The sequence below is a fragment of the Astyanax mexicanus genome, chromosome 16 (assembly GCF_023375975.1).
Source record: "Astyanax mexicanus isolate ESR-SI-001 chromosome 16, AstMex3_surface, whole genome shotgun sequence".
NCBI classification, from domain to species: Eukaryota; Metazoa; Chordata; class Actinopteri; order Characiformes; family Acestrorhamphidae; genus Astyanax; species Astyanax mexicanus.
The window spans coordinates 37,464,194-37,483,304 of record NC_064423.1 but is presented as its reverse complement, the minus strand read 5'-3'; the positions used below and the strand labels follow the sequence as shown (position 1 = coordinate 37,483,304).

At 39.9% G+C, this 19,111-nt stretch overlaps 1 protein-coding gene across 5 annotated transcripts in view; it reads left to right on the top strand.

Annotated features, from left to right (window-relative positions):
* The window catches only part of zfhx3b (zinc finger homeobox 3b), a 547,203-nt gene that overhangs the window by 252,479 nt on the left and 275,613 nt on the right, over positions 1 to 19,111 (top strand). For 2 of the 5 annotated variants that reach the window (XM_007256389.4, XM_022670082.2), the window contains exon 1: positions 14,961 to 15,636. The exons of the other annotated variants lie outside the window; for them this stretch is intronic. The gene's annotated coding sequence lies outside the window, so the exon portion shown is untranslated. Of the gene's footprint in view, positions 1 to 14,960; positions 15,637 to 19,111 lie in introns of those variants that run through there. 5 annotated transcript variants of the gene reach the window in all.

Genomic DNA, 19,111 nt, shown 5'->3' with positions numbered 1-19,111 from the left:
GACATGACATTAGCTCGTTCCCCTGTAATGCACGATAAGCTGACATGCTATATTTTTTTGGGTGCTTTCGCAACCAACACCCCTCCCCCAGCTCGAACCCTGTGTAATCCTGACTGAAAGTAAATGGTGTTTATGGAATTAGGCGAATAAAAAAGGAAAACAGGCAGAACGCAGGAGCGGCTCGGTATCAGGTGGGATCCGAGGCGAGCGGCGGGCCTTTTGTTTGAAAAGTTCAAAGTAATTTCGCCCAAATTTGGGTCAAGGCAAATTATAAGTACGCAGCGGGGCGCCGTCTTTATTTATTTTTTTTATTTGTATTTTTATTTTAATGCCAGGGAAGGAGAAAGCAGGCAAGCAAGTAACAAATAAATAAATAAACAAGTTAAAAAGCAAACTGATTCCAGGCTTTGCTTTAGCTCACTTTAGCTCACAAGTATTTGAGTTTTTGTTTAATTATTTATTGTGCTTTCTCTTTTTTTCTTAAGCATAGGATACTACAAAAAAAATAAAAAATAGCATGCAATAACAATAGCAATAGCATTCAGAAGCATTGACCTCAAACAGTATGCATCGCTGCTAGGCCTGTCACAACATTTAAACAATTATATTATCGACCTATCCTTCACTAAATGGACATGACCTCAATCATTTTAATAAACGTCCATGTGATATCGCCCATTGTGTTTGTACTTACAAAATGTGTCTGTGGCAATGACTGTAGACACAGGGAGTAAATGAACTCAAAACGTACCTTTATTAGGAAAAATGAAAAAATTAACACCCAAAACAAACTTCGCTTAACTTTAGTGTTGCCTCAGCCTCTTCCTCTCACCATCAACTTATCTCCAAGCATCATGTAAAGACTGAGGCAAAGTCTTTATGCTGGTCCAACGTGCGCCAGCTGGGACAGACCGGGGCGCCAGCTGGGACAGATATGACTAAAACCTACTTTGGTTCAAGTTGGGAACTTTTCGTGTTCCAAAATTACGTCCGTGAACAGAAATGGATTAGATATTTGTTTATTATCTTTAAAATTGTGCAATTCCTTTGTTATGTTACTATGTTTATCATTATAGTAGTGCCATTTAATGGTCTTAAAATGGCAACAATATCGTTTATCTCAATCATTTCGTTCGCAACAATTTTTTAGTGTGACAGGGCTAATCACTGCTAATTGAGGGCATGGTCAACATGAATAGAAAAGAGCAGCCATGCGCCGTAAAATGGGTGAGCGGCGACTGACTGACAAACTGACCAATCGACTGACCAAAAAGGAAGCAAGCATGCAAGTATGCCTTTCCCCATTGCTTTCTACCCACCCTTTTCTCAAGTAAGGGCTGAAGCAAGGTCTTTATGCTGGTCCAACGAGTGCCAGCTGGGACAGACCGGGGCTGCACGTCATGTCTCTTCGCAATGTGTATATTCATATATATATTATTTATGACTAAACCCTACTTTGGTTCAAGCTGGGAACTTTTCGTGTTCCGAAATTAGGTGCGTGAACAGGAATGGATTATTAGTTTATTATCTTTAAAAGGGTGCAGTTCAGTCTTTGTATAGTAGTGCCATTTAATGCTCTTTAAATGCCAAAAATATCGTTTATCGCAATCATTTCATTTGCAAAAAATTGTTATTGTGACAGGCCTAATCGCTGCTAATTGAGGGCATGATGAGCATGCATGGAAAAGAGCGAGCGACTGATCGACCAACTGACCAATTGACTGATCAATCGAATAACCAGAAAGCAAGCAAGCATGCAAGGAAGCAGGCATGCAGGCGTACAAAAGGCCAGAGAGATAATACTCTGGGAGTTGTGGTCAGTGGACGCCCCCGTCAGGAGGACGATTCGTCCCCCCCTTTCCCTTCTATTTGTCTTTTGCCGTTGCCTTTCTACCCTCCCTCCCTCCTTCCCTCTCTCTTTTACTTGCTCCCTCCATCCCTCCCTCCCTCCCTCGCTCCGTCCGGGAGTGCTAATGGAATAGCGCTCGTAGCCCTGGGCTCCAGCACCAGGCCCTGCTCTGCATGTGGGATGCACTTTGTGCTGCAGCCGGGGTCGCTCCCTTTGTGCCAGCCCTCTTTGGCCTGGCGGAAAAAAAGAGCCATGCATGATTTCATACATGAAAGATATATGTAATTGGACAGCAGCGCCTATACGCTGCTGCATTTACAATTCTAAACAGATAAGGCAGATCTCTCAAGCTTTCAGTCTGTCTCTCTCTCTCTCTCTCTCTCTCTCTCTCTTTCTTTCTTTCTTCGGTCTTGGCTTGCCCTTCCTGTTTTGTATTTATTCGTTTATTTATTTATTTATTTGAGAGAAAAAAATATATATATTTATATTTATTTGCACAAATTTGGCCAGCGAACAGCGTTCAGCGCTTAGCGAAAAAAAAACCCTGAAATGCACAAATCACACGTAACCGTTACAACACATCACATTTTTCCCCTGTTTTTCCCCCCACCTTTCCAAACATGCATTTTTATGCATCTGCTTCTGCTGTAAAAAAAAAAAAAAACGCTTGTTCCGATTCGTTCTGAGCTGTGGGCTGCTGGCTATTTGAAAGCTACCCTCTCTTTAGATTTAGATCCCGTGAGGTGCTACCGAATATGACAAATGACAAATGAAAAGAAAAAAAGTCTACCTTTGATAAGTGATTTCTGGATTGGGATTGTGTGTGTATGTGTGCATTTGACGTATATATGTGTGTATATGTGTGTATATGTGTGTGTGTGTGTATGTGGGTGTGTGTGTGCATATCAGTGATCAGTAAGGGTGTGCCATATCGTATTGTACACAATAATGTTGCCACCATTTTTTAAATGATAAAAAAAAATCTATATTGTGATATTAGCGATATTATTGAAAGCAGTCTTGCTGTTTTGTATTTGCTTTAATATTTGCTGCATTTAATTTGAATTGTTGGTTTGCGTAGACTAAATATGCTGCACTTTCTTTTTGTGACATTATTATTTATTTGCATTGTAATACATATTTTTTTATAATACAGTCTTAAGTAAGCTACTGTTAACGGAATAAAAAATAAATATCATAGTTTTTCTTTTTTTTTTTGTTTCTACTGAATGCTTTTAGTGAAGTGAACTGAATTTGGTTTGTTGCTGTGGTGTATTGTAGTATGTATATTAGTCTATATTTAAAAAAAAAAAAGTCAACATTTCATTTTCATATCGCCTAAAATATATATCATTATCAACAAACATACACCAGAAATATTGTGCAATTATTTTAGGGCCATATGGCCCACCTCAGTGATCACCTCACTAGTGATCTAATGATCAGTTGATCTGTTGATTATTGGTGATTGTACGCTTTTAGTGAGCTTTATAGTTATAGTTAAAACACTCATGTTTGAGGCCTGCATTTGCTTTATTTATACAGTATTTAGTGTTTGTATCTTCAATATTAAAATATTTTTATATTATTTTTATATTATTATGATGATGAGCATTAATATGTATGGAAAGCTGCGGAATGATGGGTTAACCTGATCATTCTGTAAACCTGAATTACTTCCAGCAAAATCCGTTCCGCTTGTTTGATGTCCGACTGGGTGCATGTGCGTGTGTGTGTGCGTGTGTGTGTGTGTGTGTGTGTGTGTGTGTGTGTGTGTGTGTGTGTGTGTGAGCTGCTTATTGTAAGTGTGTGTGTGTGTGTCTTTCTAACTATTGCACACCTCTAGTAGTGATCAGTTGACATTATTGGTGATTGTAAACTTAAAGTGAGCTCAATAGTTAAAGCACCCATGTTTGTTTGAGGCCTTTGTTTGCTTTATTTATTTGTATTTATTGTTTGAATCTTAAATATTGAAATAATGAGATATTAAAAGCTGCCTGTAGTCCTGCATCCTGTAGTTTTATTTTTTATATTTTTTTTTCCCATGATGATGAGCATTAATATGTATGCAAAGCTGTGGAATGATGTGTTAACCTGGTCATTCTGTAAACCTGAATTGCTTTTAGCAAAATCCGTTCCGCTTGTTTGATGTCAGACTGGGTTCGTGTGTGTGTGTGTGTGTGTGTGTGTGTGTGAGCTGCTTATTGTAAGTGTGTGTGTGTGTGTGTGTGTGTCTGTCTGTCTGTCGCCCACCTCTATTAGTGATCAGTTGACATTATTGGTGATTGTAAACTTAAAGTGAGCTTTATAGTTAAAGCACCCATGTTTGTTTGAGGCCTTTAAATAAAGCGTTTGCTTTATTTAGACAGTATTTATTGTTTGTATCTTAAATATTTAAATATTATGATATTAAAAGCTGCCTCATGTTATTTTATTTTATTTTTTTCCCTATAATGATGATGAACATTAATATGTATGCAAAGCTGCGGAATGGTGTGTTAACCTGGTCATTCTGTAAACCTGATTTACTTCCAGCTAAATCCGTTTCGCTTTGGTGCATGTGCATATGTGTGTGTGTATATATATGTGTGTGTGTGTGAGCCCTCTTGTTTGGTGGCTTTTGCTTTTTTCACGTACACACCCTCCTGCAGAGTTTATATAGTGGCAGGGTAAACACCTATCCTGTTAATTACTGTAACGAGCTCACACTTCAGCCGGGCAGCGGCCTCTCTAATGGTCTGCTTTTATGGGCACACCAGGCCTCGGACCAGCCTCTTCCGGCCTCCGCAGGGCCGTGGACCACATGCCAGGGGGCCGGCGCACTCTCAGACCCCCCTCCCCCGTCCCTGTTCCCCTTCTACACCCCTCTACTGCAGCCCACCTGCTTTGGAGCCCCAGAGGTCAAGGTTAAGCGTCGCGTAACTCGGCTCCAGCCGCCCCAGTCCCCGGCAATTACGCCACAGCCGCGTCACCCCGCGCCGAGGCGCTCGGTGCAGAACCAGGGCTCGGGGACGGCCACGGCAGCCGGTCAGTGTGGGAAAAGGCTGGATGTGGCAGCAGTGGCAACCTGTGATTTCTGCTGCCTGGTTATAATAATAATAATAATAATAATAATGCTATAAAGGGTCGCAGATCTCCATCCAGCACAGTGCCGGCCGGCGAGTGACACAGCAGCCTGCTTTACACTGTCCACAGAGTGTCCACGGTGTGTCCAGAGTGTCCACAATGTGTCTAGAGTGTCCACAGAGTGTCCACAAATCATTAGCATCCACCTTTTAATATTACAGAGTTATTATAGAGTTATTAATATTATTATTAATGTCTATAACAAGGTACTAGTTATTATGTTATCATCATCATTGTCATCATCATCATACTGTATAATCACAGAAATCGTGATCAATAATTGGTCAATAATTAGGCTTTAAAATTATATTATTATAAAATATAATATTAAATATAATTGTATTATATTTGATTAATTTGTTTTCATTTCTGAAACCAGTACACAGTGCACAGTAAATGCTCCTGCAAAACAAACAAAAAACAGAATTTTGCCTCACATTTCTGTCTTTTCATTTAAATATACATGTTAAATTTTAATATTAGGATCAAAATAGTGCATTACATTATAACTACATGCTGATTTGTGTAGTAATAATAATCAAAGCTTAAAGTATTCATATTGTGTTTAAATATTTAAGTTTAGTTAAATTAATTAGTAATTATTTGCTGATTTGTTGAAATTACAAATGCTTTACGAGTATGTGTTCGCAATGTTTGCAAATGCTGCTTAAGAATCTGCTTAATTACAGATGTTGATCCCTTGATTAATTAATTAGAATCCAATTAACGAACATTTATATGTAAATTGTAGTTTTAACTGAAATATTTGTTTTAAAAAAACGTAATTACCAACATAATTAATTGTTAATCATAGCATTACTTATTAATTGTTATAACATCTAATACGTGACTGTTTAATATTAATTAATAAGTATCATTAATTGATCATTAATGATAATAATATCAATATCTTAAGGAGCTCCATATTAAGACATATTAAGAGTTGTTTTTGTTTTTTTTTTTTGCTCCTTTCTTGTTTTGCATTTTTTTACTATTATACTTTTTTTTTACAATTAACAATAAGAGCAGAATCAAATGCATTTTAACCTATATATAGTTTGCATATGGGCATATAGATTATTGCATATATTGCATATAGATATATTGCATATTTATAGTGTGTGTATGTTTATTTTATTAAATTTTTTGTTTTATTTTTGTATTATATATTTCACAATATTCCACTGCATCGTTTGTGATGTTGTGTAGCCTATATTGTGTATATGTTTACGGATGTATATTGAATTATTGGGGTTTATTGGCATATTTCTATACATATATTTGTGCTTGTGTGAATGTGTGTGTGTGCATGCTTTCAGGCCCTCTAAACAGAGTGTGTGTGTGTGTGTGTGTGTGTGTGTGTGTGTGTGTGTGTTTGTATATGTGTGTGTGTGTGTGTGTGTGTGTCTGTATTCTGCATCAGTGGGTGTGGTAGCTCCGGCTTCTTCTGCTGCCTTATCCTGAACGCGCCTTTCAGCGCGCGCTTGGGTGGCTCAGAGCGCGCGCCGGTGCCACTGTGTGCGCCTTTATTTCAGCGCTGCGCTCGCGGGAGGCTAGACTGCGCCTCTTTTACGTGTTTTTGCGTGTTTTCGCGTGTTTTTGCGTGTTTCGTGTATTTTCTTACCTGACCAGAGAGAGAGAGCGCGCGCGCACACACACACTCGTACACACTCGTACACACACGCAGACAGCGACATTGCCGCGCGCTCTGGACTAAGGCTCGCTCCAGGCTGCTCTCTGGTTCCCCCTCATCTCTCCAGCTGCTGCGCGCGCTGCGTTTGGCTGGCTCGCGCTTTGGAAATGTGCGCGGTGTGTTTTAAGAGCGTTCATAAAGCAGCCATAGAGCTCAATGACATGACAATAACGCACAGAGCCAGAGGCTCACGTGCACTGTGCAGCGAGGTCATACATACACACACACACACTGAATGAAGTGACAGCATTGCAGGCGCGTGCTGACTGTGTCTATACACCATCAAACAAACATCAAACATCATTCGTCAATCGTTTTACATCGTTTTGTTTTAAATGGTCTGATCTGGTCTCACACACTCATACAAAACAGCAACAGCAAAATGTATAAATATATAAATGTGTAACGTGTATAAATGATAAATTAAATTAATCATAAAGCAAATGTAATCATGGAGTTTTGTAAATTATATCAAATAATTGCATCAATAATATTTTATTCTCCATTTTTATAGTCCTCCAGGCCGCCCTTTGAACGTCTAGCATTTTTCTTTCATATTCTATGTCCATCCGTTAGATTTTTTTCATCCTTTTTTCGGACTAGAATCGTTTCGAATAAATCAAATATTTATAAATAAAATCATCACTAAAAAGCCGTTTTAATTTCACATGCGTCATTAACAACACCTATACTGTAAACGGAATATAAACTTTATAATTTGCATAATTAATTAACGCTGTAAAAAGTGTGCGTAATGAGCATAGTTTGAAACAAACTTCTCCTCGTTAGGGTTTATTATTGGCGGATTAATTATTCAAAAAAATGAATGCAAATTAAAATGTATTTGATTAAAATGTTAAAATGATGTTGCTTTAAGGAAACGTGCGAGATCAGTCACACACTCATTTTGAAAAGAACGTGTTTTTTTTGTTTTTTCAACAAAAAACTTAATTAAAATAAAACTAATTAATGAAGTTCATTAGCGAGTCAACAAAAACAAAGCGAGTTCGTCACGAACAATCCTTTTATTAATTGAAGAAAACATGCAAACATCACGAAACGTTTTGTAAAGAAATAAAAATAAAATTAAAAATACATATCAAACATGAGATAGCAATGATAAAGAAAACATCTTATCATAATCAGCAAGTATAGTAAGTATAATCAGCAAACACTGGACATTAAAAATAGTTTATTTTGGTCTTAAAATAAAATAAAACACATTTGACAACATTGCTGTTTGTAATCTTGCGTAATATTGCGTTTTGAGGTCATTTACATAATACGTTAAAACGACGATCAACACATTTACAAGTATTAATTCACCACACAGTATCTTCTAACATCGAACATCACAAAGGTCTGTGTAAAAAAACAGGTAAATCATTTTAAACCAGTGTTAATCAGCACCTTTCCTTCTACACCGAATCTACACGAGCATCATAAATACAGAGAGTTTCTGTGGCATCACATTTCACACATACCGGTGCATTGAACAAATGCAGGTGTTTAAAAAGGCGTGAATTAAATATTAATAGACATTTGGAAAATATGTTGATTTGGTTTGTTGGGCAGATTTTTCTTTCATAAGCCTTACATAAAAAACGCTCAGATTTTCTACAACCCCACCATTCAGCACGAACACCAGCACGAGCTCTTTTTTCATGTATTCCTCTCTTTATCCCTTAAACATATCACAAAATACAAAATTAGAATAAAATTCAGTCTATTTCTTTGATTCTTCTTCTTAATTGTTATTATTATTTGTTGGGATTCGTATGTGAATGAGACGAAATATTCCAAATTAATTCGTGATTGTTAACAAAGTACAGTGCTTATTGGTTTGATTTGTCCATATTTACAGCCACCACCTTTTTCATGTATCGAGACACATATTTACTCTGTATTATATTTCTATATATTTGTTTATTATTATTTTTTCGGTGGCAGTAGCCACGAGACTGTGGTCTCCTTTAAAGTCCGTTTATATGATATGACTTTTTTTTTTTTTTTGGCACGACAAGACATGTATAGGCTCCAAAATTTCATATTGTAAATCGACTAAATGCAGAATCAGATTTGGAGAAAAGCTGCTGCAGCTTTGGAACTCCACGATTTTCTAAATCAGCTCGACAGGTCAGAGATGTCCACTCAGATGTGTCTACTCTAGAGAATTATTTATTAATATTTTTATGCTGTCTTTAGAATATTTAGGATATTTGTTCACTGTCTTTAGACCAGTCGGTTGGTGCGCGTTGACCTGAAAGTGATAAAGCAGTGGTTAAGCTCGTGCACTTTCTTTTGGTTGAATTCGTTTTTTTTTAGGAATGAAGACTAAAAAGGCTTGAATTTCTGCCGGTCTGTTTGGGGCTGCTGTTGAGGGGTAGAGGCGTGATGGGATGGAGAGAGGTAGCCCCCCGGGGCAGGGAGCAGCCCTTGGCCGGAGTGAACATAAGAGGGCGCTGCCATTGCACCTGGGAACCCGTCCTGCCCCGGCCGGCCCCAGCGGTCGGGCCCACGGCCGGACAGTCCTGCCCCGCCGCCTGCCTCCTACTTAACTGCGGCTCCAACTGTTGCCCATTAGGCTGGAGCTACTTAACCAGCAACTTATGCCTGGTTTATCCGGTCATATATATGATATGCAAATATGCAAATTATGTCAAAGACTCTAAAACTTGCAGATGTTGTATAAATTCAGACGCAGTAAAAATAAAATCTTAAAATCTGGCAATAAAATCAATATACGCTAAAATAAAAACAAAACAACATCTTTTAAAGACACTGTAGACCAACGTGGACCATCCTGCGTTTTTTTCTATATTAACACAACCCACCCCTCACCCCGGATCCACCCCACCCCAGTCCCCCAAATCCAAATCCTTCGACCTAAATGCTATAGTCGCTTTAATAAAGTTTGGGCACTGTTGGCAGACAGCTGCTTTTTATCTTGAAAACGCGTTTCACCCGCTCTCATTTCCTCACCGCGAGCTTTTGGGGCTTTATTATTCAAGAATGGCACGCGCGCTGCATGAGGTTAGAAAGAGCATTGGTTCCGACAACACAAAAATCCGTGATCCCACATCACCCTAATAAAGCGGTTGTTTTTTCTTTCTTTCTGATAAATCAAATAGAAAATACAAATAAATAAACACATTTTCTTAAAAATCAACACGTAAAAAAGATGCACTCAAGACTTCCTTAGTGAATGAATGATCAGTCTGAAATTCAGAATATATCTAACAGAAATTATTCACTATTTTTGTCCCATAGTGATTCTCCTTCTCCTTGTGACTTAAAATCTAAGAAAAAAATAAATAAAGTGGTCCATGCTGATATGGCTGGTATAACTCCAAAGTGAAGGAGTGGATGTGATTTGAACCATACGAGCTTGTCAGACTAGTATGGGATTTTTATTATTTTTTGTTTTTTTGCATGTAACATGCACTGCTAAAGCTTTACAGATCCAACTTATATTTCCATATTTCAGATTTTTTATTGACCATGTAGTGATCCAAAGTGCTGGTTCGGTCTGTTGGTTTGTGGAGCACGCCAGCTTTTAAGGCTAGCTTAGAGAGTCAGGACGATAGATGGATGAATACATGTAAAAACAGACAGCAGTAGAAAGGAACTATTTAATAAAGCTACGAGTGCCAAATTTGAAATATATACTATACAAATTATACAAAATATAAATATAAGCAAACAAACAGCCATGTCATAACGCTGTCTACTCTCTTGCACACTATAATTACAATGTTGTAAAAATGTTGTGTTGTTTTTGATTTTTCTAAAACGTTGTCACAACATTATTACAATCTCATTCTTACGTTACATTACGTTTTAACAACTTTTCACAATTCAAATCGTGTTTGTTTATACATATTCTACAAATAGAAGACATACATTGCAATGTGTTGGCAAAACGTGACCGATCACAACCTCACCATGTTTGCTGGGTATAGGCTACAGCAAACAAGAAACCATTGCTTCAGTGTAATAAAAAAGGTTCATTTGGACATTGTTCCAACATTTTCTGCCGTCTTAAAACGTTACTACAACGTTCTGAAAGATGTATCTGTGATCATTGCTGGCATTGGCTTTTGGTCATGAGCCTTCCTTTTTCCATCATGTAGCTAGAAGGCATAGTATATTTTAGAAAAATATAAAATAGTTTTGACAACGTTGTGGGCACCAAAACAAGAACGTTATCTAAACGTAAATGTCTTTGCTAGGACATAGAATAAAAATGATTAAAGAATTATTTTTTCAGTATTTAAAAATCACATTATAACCGCAAAGAATCGGCTATTTTCACTTTTCACTTTTCATCTTTCTCTTATTTGTGCAGGTGTGTATACGTGATACACTACTACCTGGGCCTTTAGCTTCCACGCGCTCATACAAGGCTATCAGTAGCCTAGCATATAGCCTTCACGCTTCCAGAGCTCTACATTGGGCCACGGTAAGGTCGGTATTTCTACCATCGGTTAGCACGGATAGCTCCAATACCTCTTCACTTCTCCACCTCAGAAAGCCTCCGCGAGCTCCCCGGCCTCTCTTTATTATCTCCCCGGCCTCCTATCCTCTCTCTCACTCTATTTTCTCTCCATTCATTTTTACAATCTCTCTCTCCCACCCCTGCGTTTTCCCAGGAGACCGGCACATGGCTGATCAGCGCGCGCGCGTCCCAGTGTTTCCCCCCCACCTGCCTCTCTCTCTCCCCGGCCTCAATCAGAGCGCATCTCCGTGCGCCTCGCACGGTTACCGTCCGTCACTCCACCTTTTCCCTCTCTTTCTTTTATTCCCTTTCTTCTTTTTTGTCTTTCCTTTTTTTTAACATCTCCTCTCCTCGCCTTTACCGGTCCTAACGCTCGCGCGTGACAGATGGCACGTGCTAATGTATGTAAAGTCTATTATTTTGCGCAAACATTGAACCAAAACGCGCGACCGATGCTACGTCGACTATGGTGCTGTAGCACAATACAATAAAAACTGTGCATGCATTGTTGTAATCACACACGCACACGCGAGCTCGTGCCACTTTCAAGCCACTCTCAAGGCGACTCTTTTGCGGGGTCAGGGTGCTGCTGTGTTGCATATTGTCATTGTTTGCATGCATTATGCCTCTCTGCACCCCCACCCCCCAAACATCCCCTAAAACCACTAAAACCACCCCCCCTACCCTATCCTAGCCATTCTTTATCCTTCTCTGCTTTTTTTTGGTTGACCATAGCCGAGCACGTGCATGTCTGGAGAGAAGTCCATCATGCATATGGAGATTTTTTTTTTAATGGAGGTTGTATTCTTTGTGTGTTATTTTTTTTTTTTTTGCAATACGAGACTGCTGGACTGCTGTCCATTCATTCCATGGCAGGAACCAAACGAAGATGGATGGACAAATTTTTTTAAACAAAAAATATATGTATATATTTCAAAAACACACTATACAAATTATAATTATATACGTTATATTATTATTACTAAAAATAATATTATCAAATAAATAAAAAAATACACAAAATACACAACACACCATGAAATGTGTATGCATTATGTATTGACTTTTCGTAGATGTCATTTGACTTTTGACAAACATTGAGATTCAATGCTTTTGTTCGTAGCCATGCAATGCAGCAGCATTTAAGTTGTGGTTGTAAATTTCTTTATAAATATAAAATAAAACGATGCACAAACAAACACAAATAAACATAAAACAACACATGCACTGATTTATTTATTATTTTTTATTTGTTTTAGTTTTTGTGGCATCAATGCAATTACATGCATAAAATGGAATTCACTTGCATAAAACAAAAGTAAAAACTCAACGCTTAACAACATTCAACATTCATGCAGAAGTCTATATATATTTATATAACAGTATACAGTATATCAACATGGATATGTGGACATACATGTGCATTCTCGCTGTGCTAATGAGAGAAAGAAATTATAGAATTTATTTGATATTACTTTCTTTTCCAGTAAGCGTTATGTAATGAGCGGAGGTAAGCCGGTTAGCTGTGTTTGGGGGGATTAGGGCGCCTTGGAGCTGTTAGCAGGCAGGCAAAGTGTGCATATTGAGGGGAGAGGAACTGTGCTTTTTTAAGTGAATCCACAATGGTATTATCATGACAAAGGGCTCCGGGGTCCGGGGCCCTGGACGCACGCTTTGGTTTCAGTAAAGAAGGCGCTTTAAGTGACCATCAAGAGCAGGAGACGATGAAACGAGATGTTGAGGCTCGAGCGGAACCTGTGGAGGAGAAGACCTCCCATCATTCGGTCCTACAGATAGATAGATGCTCCTAAACTTACTTCTTACTGCAGTATATCGATTAGTCTTTCAGTGTCCGGCAAAAAATAAAAAATAAATAAACAAAAAATATTACAATTGATTAATGCTGTGCTTTTATTTTCTCTGGTTTGATCTAAACTTTAAATCTACACGGAAGTCAACATGATGATCTACTCCTCAAACTGCTCTAGTGCATTTATTTGGCTTGCAATAAAATATGAAAGATGAAATTCATGCTAAAACATAGCTTCTAAACAAGACTTAGAAACATATTTAAAGGAGATTTTTGTTTTAGCACGTGCAAGCCTTTAGATTTCAGATTTCAGAACACACTCTTCTGAACTATTCTTCTTGTCCTCTTTTGTAACACTATTCGCTGATGTTCGTGAAGGTTTATCTCTGTGTGTGTGTATATATGTGTAATGTGTGTGTGTGATTGTGTGCGTTTGCATTTTGGGCTACAACGTATTTTTTCCTAAAATTAGTTAAATAAAAATACTTATAAATGAACAAATGCATTTACGTCTAAATCCTTAAGCGTTTTCCGAATTGAAGGAAAATAAAGATATCACACGTATCTCCTGGTGTTTGTTTGAACAAGTTTAGTTCAAGTATGGATTTAGGCTATTGGTACCTTGAAACCTACAAACCTAGCTGGTGCTTTTCTTTGGTATTCTTTAGAGTTGTTCGTATGTTTTTTTATTTTTTATTATTGTAATAAGGTTAAAATTTCTGTCTTATCATCTGCTCTGTCAGATCATCTCTCTACACTTGCTTGTTAGAACATGTAAATGCTTTAAAGAATTTAACCAGGTTTGACTTTACGTCAAAAACGTAGCCTATCAGTTCTGCGATCTCGCATGACCGTAAAAAATATCTTTATTCAGTGTATTAGTGTTGAATAAAGGGTAATGTGCAGGCTATCTCATGCACCCGTGCAAGCTTAGAGTTCAAGTTCATGCACGAGACGTGCAAAACAGTGTAAAATAGAATAGAATCGTGCCAAAAGCTGGATAAAAACACGCTTTATTTTATTTAAACAAGCTTGATTAAAAGAGTAGAGCGAGAATTGGAGAAATGTGAGCAGCTCCACGCCTGTCACGCTTCATGTTCTCTTTACACAGCTGTACAAATCTTCCCCTGCTGTCGTTAAGCTTTCGGCGTCTAAAAAAGTGCCAGAGCTGAATGAATATCTCCTTTTCCATCTCCATTTCTATAGTTTAACACTTTTACACTTTCACATTCAACTCCGCGCGCTGTTAAAAATAAAAGAAAACTCTAAAAACCTTCACTTCTCCAAAGTGCCCGTGAACTCGGGCTGCTTCTGGATGGAGTACAGGCTAGGCTGTTGGGGTTTCTACCTCACGAAAGTGAGAGATCAGTACACCCAGACTGAACACGGTGTTTTTATGTAGGTCCGGTTATTGGGTTTTCAAAACCGAGCTAAAGACCCGCACTCGCTGCTCGATCGTATAAGTGAGAACCGAGTGCACGCGCTTTAAAAAAATACTACAACCACAAAAACTCGCTGATTTGTTTAGTTTATTCACTTTGATTACGGTATTTACTTTCTGTCACACGTTTACGTTGTTTATTAAGAGTATTTAAGATAGTCGCTTAGGTTAGGTGTGTATACAAAGTGTGTAAAAGTGTAAAAAGCGATCTTGGACTTCCGAAACTCAAACTTCCGAACTCTCACACACACTCTAAACGTTATCTATACATAATAACATTATACAATATCCTATACGTTCGCATACACGCACGTTGTCGGTTGATAAAGTTAGGGAAGAAAGTGTTTGGGAAACGATCGAAGCTCTGACAGACAGTCTCTAGTAGATTTTTAGATATTCATTAAAAAACACGCGCGGCTCTTTAATAAACACACGCCTTATTTCTAAGGAAAAAGAAGAAAAGCAAAAGTGAGAGAAACGGAGAAAAAGAGAGAAGTATGTAGAAAACAGCGTCCTCGCGACTGCTCGGAGCGTGTTTTCCTTTTCTTTTTCTCGCGCGGCGGACTTTCTCCGCTTTTTTCTTTCTCAATCAAACTCTTCTTCTTCTTCTCTAACCTCGCGCCGCTTAATTCCATATTTTAAATTCCTGATCATTACTTTCCTCGTTCTCCCTTCTTCTTCTTCCTCCTCCGTCCATCCATCCATCCCTCCCTCCCTCTCTCCCTCTCTCTCCTCTCCCTCCCTCCCTCTCTCTCCTTTGCTGAATCTTATTGATCCAGAAGGTGGCTAATTAGCCCTTCCCGTCGTGCCTGTGTAATGAAGCACATGCGCACTGAATTAATCACAGCCATTTTTTTTTGCAGGAAACTAATTAGCAGGAATAAAGATCCAAAGAGTTTTTTTTCCCTTTTCAATCATCAGATCTCACTTTCACCTCTTCCTCTCTCCCTCTAACACGAGACGCATCGCCCGCTTTGCATCCAAATTATTTTTTATATCGCCTTTAACGACTAATACTTCGGGTGTGTGTGTGTGTTTTTTTTTCTCCCCCTCTCTCTCTTCTCTCTCTCTCCTTTTACTCTCCGCAACAACAATGATCTTTCTTTTACCGTCCTAAACGCAAACTGACCGAAAAGGGATCTGCCTTGATGGGATCTTTAGCCAAACCGTCTCGATACTGGATTAAAAAGCGAGGATCTCAAAGCGGCAGCGAAAAATTGTAAGTTTCAACTTTGCTTTCTCTCTCTCTCCCTCTCCCTCTCCTCTCTCCGCTCTCTTTTTCGAGCTTTACGGCGAGGCTACGCCGCTTTCCTACTTTCAATAGCTGGCGAAAGGCTTTTTCGCCCCCTTTATTCCACCCGCCGCCTTGTTTCAGGCGGACGAGTGTCGGAAACTGCAACAAATGTGTAGCAGAGCAGATAGCGACTTATTTTCATGCAACTTGGCTTTTTATTCACTGCTTTTCTACTCGTATCGTTACCTGTGTTTACATCTGGGCTCGTCCTCGTTCTTCTCGCCAGTGGAAGAGAAGAAAAGGGGGGCAGAAAGAAAGACAGCGAGCGATTCCTGTTTTCCGAACAGTTATAGTTGGTGACCGCAAAAATGGCTTTTCTCAAACACATCAAATACATTTATGCCTTCCGAGGCGATCGCGTTGCTTAGAAGGAAGGGATAAGGGTATGGCAGTGTTGCTGCCTGGCTGGCTGGTTGGTGTGCAGGAAGGCAGGCTGGCTGGCTGGGAGTTCACCCGCGCTCGGAGCTCTCGGTCGCGGGGAAGCAAGCGGCTCCTCCCGTCCGCGGAGCTCTCCCAGGACCAGCGGGCGCCGCCAGCGCTCGTAGCCGGGAGAGAAGCGCTGTAGTCCGGCTTCGGGCTCCGGCTGCGACCGCTGCCGGGGAAGCGTAGGGTAGACCTGGTCTGGTGTCTGGTTTTCTCCGCGGCAGAAACCCGCAGTTCTCCGTCCCCTTCTCCTCCGGTCCGTTCTCCCCTGTCTCCCCGTGTTTTTCACCACCGAACCTCCTTCCCTCATTCTTTCATTCGCCCACATCTTTTCCATCTTTATCCTACTTTCCAGCCGCCTTTTCAGCGGCAGTAGGTCTGTCTCCCTCCGCCCTGCTTTGCATTTATTTCAGTTTCCTCTCTGGCTACTTTTTGTCGCCCGCTGTCACTCGGCTCGGCTCGTCTTTGCTTTGCTTTTTCTCTTTTTCCCTATTTTTCACTCCAGTTTTGCTCTTTTTTTCCCGAGCCTTGTTTAAGTCGATTTAGATTTTTTTTCTGCTGATTCCCAGACGGAGTCACATACAAATCGATCGTGTGTGTGTATGAGTGTGTGTGTCTATGTAGGTGTATATGTGTGTGTGGGATAGGGAAAGAGAAAGAGAGAGGGAGAGAGAGAGATGAGTGTGTGAGAGAGGGTGTTGGGTTGGCTAGTAGGCTATAAAGCCAGAGAGAGTGCCCCGGCTCTCCTCCGTGCTGTAGCCGGTCCCCACGCACTCTGGGCGGGGGAAGAACTTCGGAGCGAGCCGCTGATAATTACTCACTCACTTTCTTTTTTAGCGGTTTCTGTTGATTATGGAAAATGATCTGCGTGTGCTATATAGACATAAATCAATGCAGTTCAATCAAACCAGAGGTATAAATACGAACGATTTTATTTATTTTTTTGTATTTTTACATTTTTTGACCAGAATTTGACGTTCTCATTTACGAGACTCTCCCATCATGTCTCATCAAAAGTCAGTGTGAATAAAGAGAGGACAATGAGTCTTCTGTTTATAGAGACGTTTAAGTTGTTGTACAAACTTATAATTTTTTTTTAAATCCTATAAATTAAAATGTTTTAGATTTTAGTAAGTAAAGGTGTGGTGTTGATGGCGATTTGAATTATGAGATGGGTTATTATGGGTTGAAAATAAATAAGTAAAAGCATGGATAAAGGATAAAGGTGGTGGAAAGGAAAAAAATATGTAGAAAGGTGAGAGTCAGTAAGCATCATCAGCAAAGTCATTGACAAAGACATTGGTGTGAAGCTCAGGACGGACTTGGCTTGAGTTTTCCTTGGAGCCAGGTGGTGCTGCACTGTGCATGGTGCAGGTAGTGGTGGTGGTGGACGGTGCAGGGCAGGTTATGGTGGTAACCTGGTGGAAGAAGCAGCAGTAGAAGTAGTAGGTTTAGTAGTGGTGGTAGTCCAGAAGAAGATCCAGAAGGGAGGATGGACGGTTGGACGGGAGGGGAGCAGAGTTGGAAGCCGTGGGTAATTTCCCTCTCAGCCGTGGTGGAGAAGCACAGAGCGAGGAAACTGTGTTTTTTTTCTCCTTTTTTTGGGGGTGGAGGGGGTGAGCCGAGCTGAGGTGGGGGGGGGGTCGGTTGGGCGAGAGGCTTGGGGGTCAGACGGCGAGAAAGAGGGGAGCAGGGGTCACCAAATCAGTGTAAGAGAGATAAAAAAAAACACTAACCCAAGGAAAGGAAAGGGGGAAGCCCTGGTGGTAGCAGCCGAGGGGAAAGCGATGGGGTTGGTGGGTGGGTGTGTATGCCTGAGTGTGTGTGTTGGATTGTGTGTGTGCTGGTTGTGAGCTGGTGAGTGTTGTAGGGTCACACAAAGCCTAGCACTGTAGATAGTTTGGGGTCAGTTTGGGGAAAGTGTGTTTGGTTGTGATGCTCTGGAAAAGTCTAGCAGAAATTTGTGTGTTATGCATTTGTGTGTGTGTTCTTGCTTTCTTTTTTTGCTGAGACTTATAAGCTTTTGGAGGAAAGCATGCATGCAGAGCATGGAGAGAAAGAAAGAAAGAGAGAGGGAGGGAGAGAGTGGAAAGAAAAGGTCAAACAGCCACAGGCCATATCCGAAGAATCAGGGAAGAGGTCAGAAAAACATGAATCTCGAGACTTTTCATCCTTTCATTCCGACTTGTCCCAGGTAGAGGAGTTCGCCAGTGGATGTCCGCTTGGTCCTCCTGGTGATAACACCAAGTGATTGTTGTTTTAATTTTTACACTGTTAAATTTTTATTTAAAATATTTTTTCTATTTTGTGGTGTTTTTTGTGTTTGACTCAAAATTTTACATTCAAATTCGAAGGAAGCGAAAGAGAATAATCGCGGGCGCTGTTCTTCGGGATGCCACATCTGGTTAAGATAATAAAACATTGGACAGCAGCAGGAACATTATCGGGGTGTGTGTGTGTACGTGTGTGAGTGTGTACTGTTCTTCTCTTCTCTTTCTTTTATTTCTTCTTTCATTTGTCTCAATATTTCTTTGTCTTTCTTTTTTTTTTTTTAATTATGTTTATTCCGATTTTTTATTCCCATTTTCTTTTCCTGACATTTTTCGTAGGGGGCATGGCATAGTGGATGGTGCTGGGCAATGGCAATGGTGCTCACACACTCACACTGCCTCCTCCTTCTTTTTGCTTTTTTTTTTAAAAGAGAGAGAGAGAAAGAGAAGAGAGAGGGAAGAAGGAAGGAAGGGAGGGAGGGAGGGAGGAGAAGGACAGATAAGTCAGGATTTTTGTGTCTCGGCTGCACCGTGGTGGTGATGGTGGTGGCAGTAATTACAAACGTCACACAGAAGGATATATAGCATAATATTACAGGTGACGTGCTTTCGTTCTCTCTCTTTCTTTTTATCTGTATATCTCTATCTCTCTCGCTCCATTTCTGGCCTTCCCTCACTCTTCTCTCACCAATGCAAAAAAAAAAAAA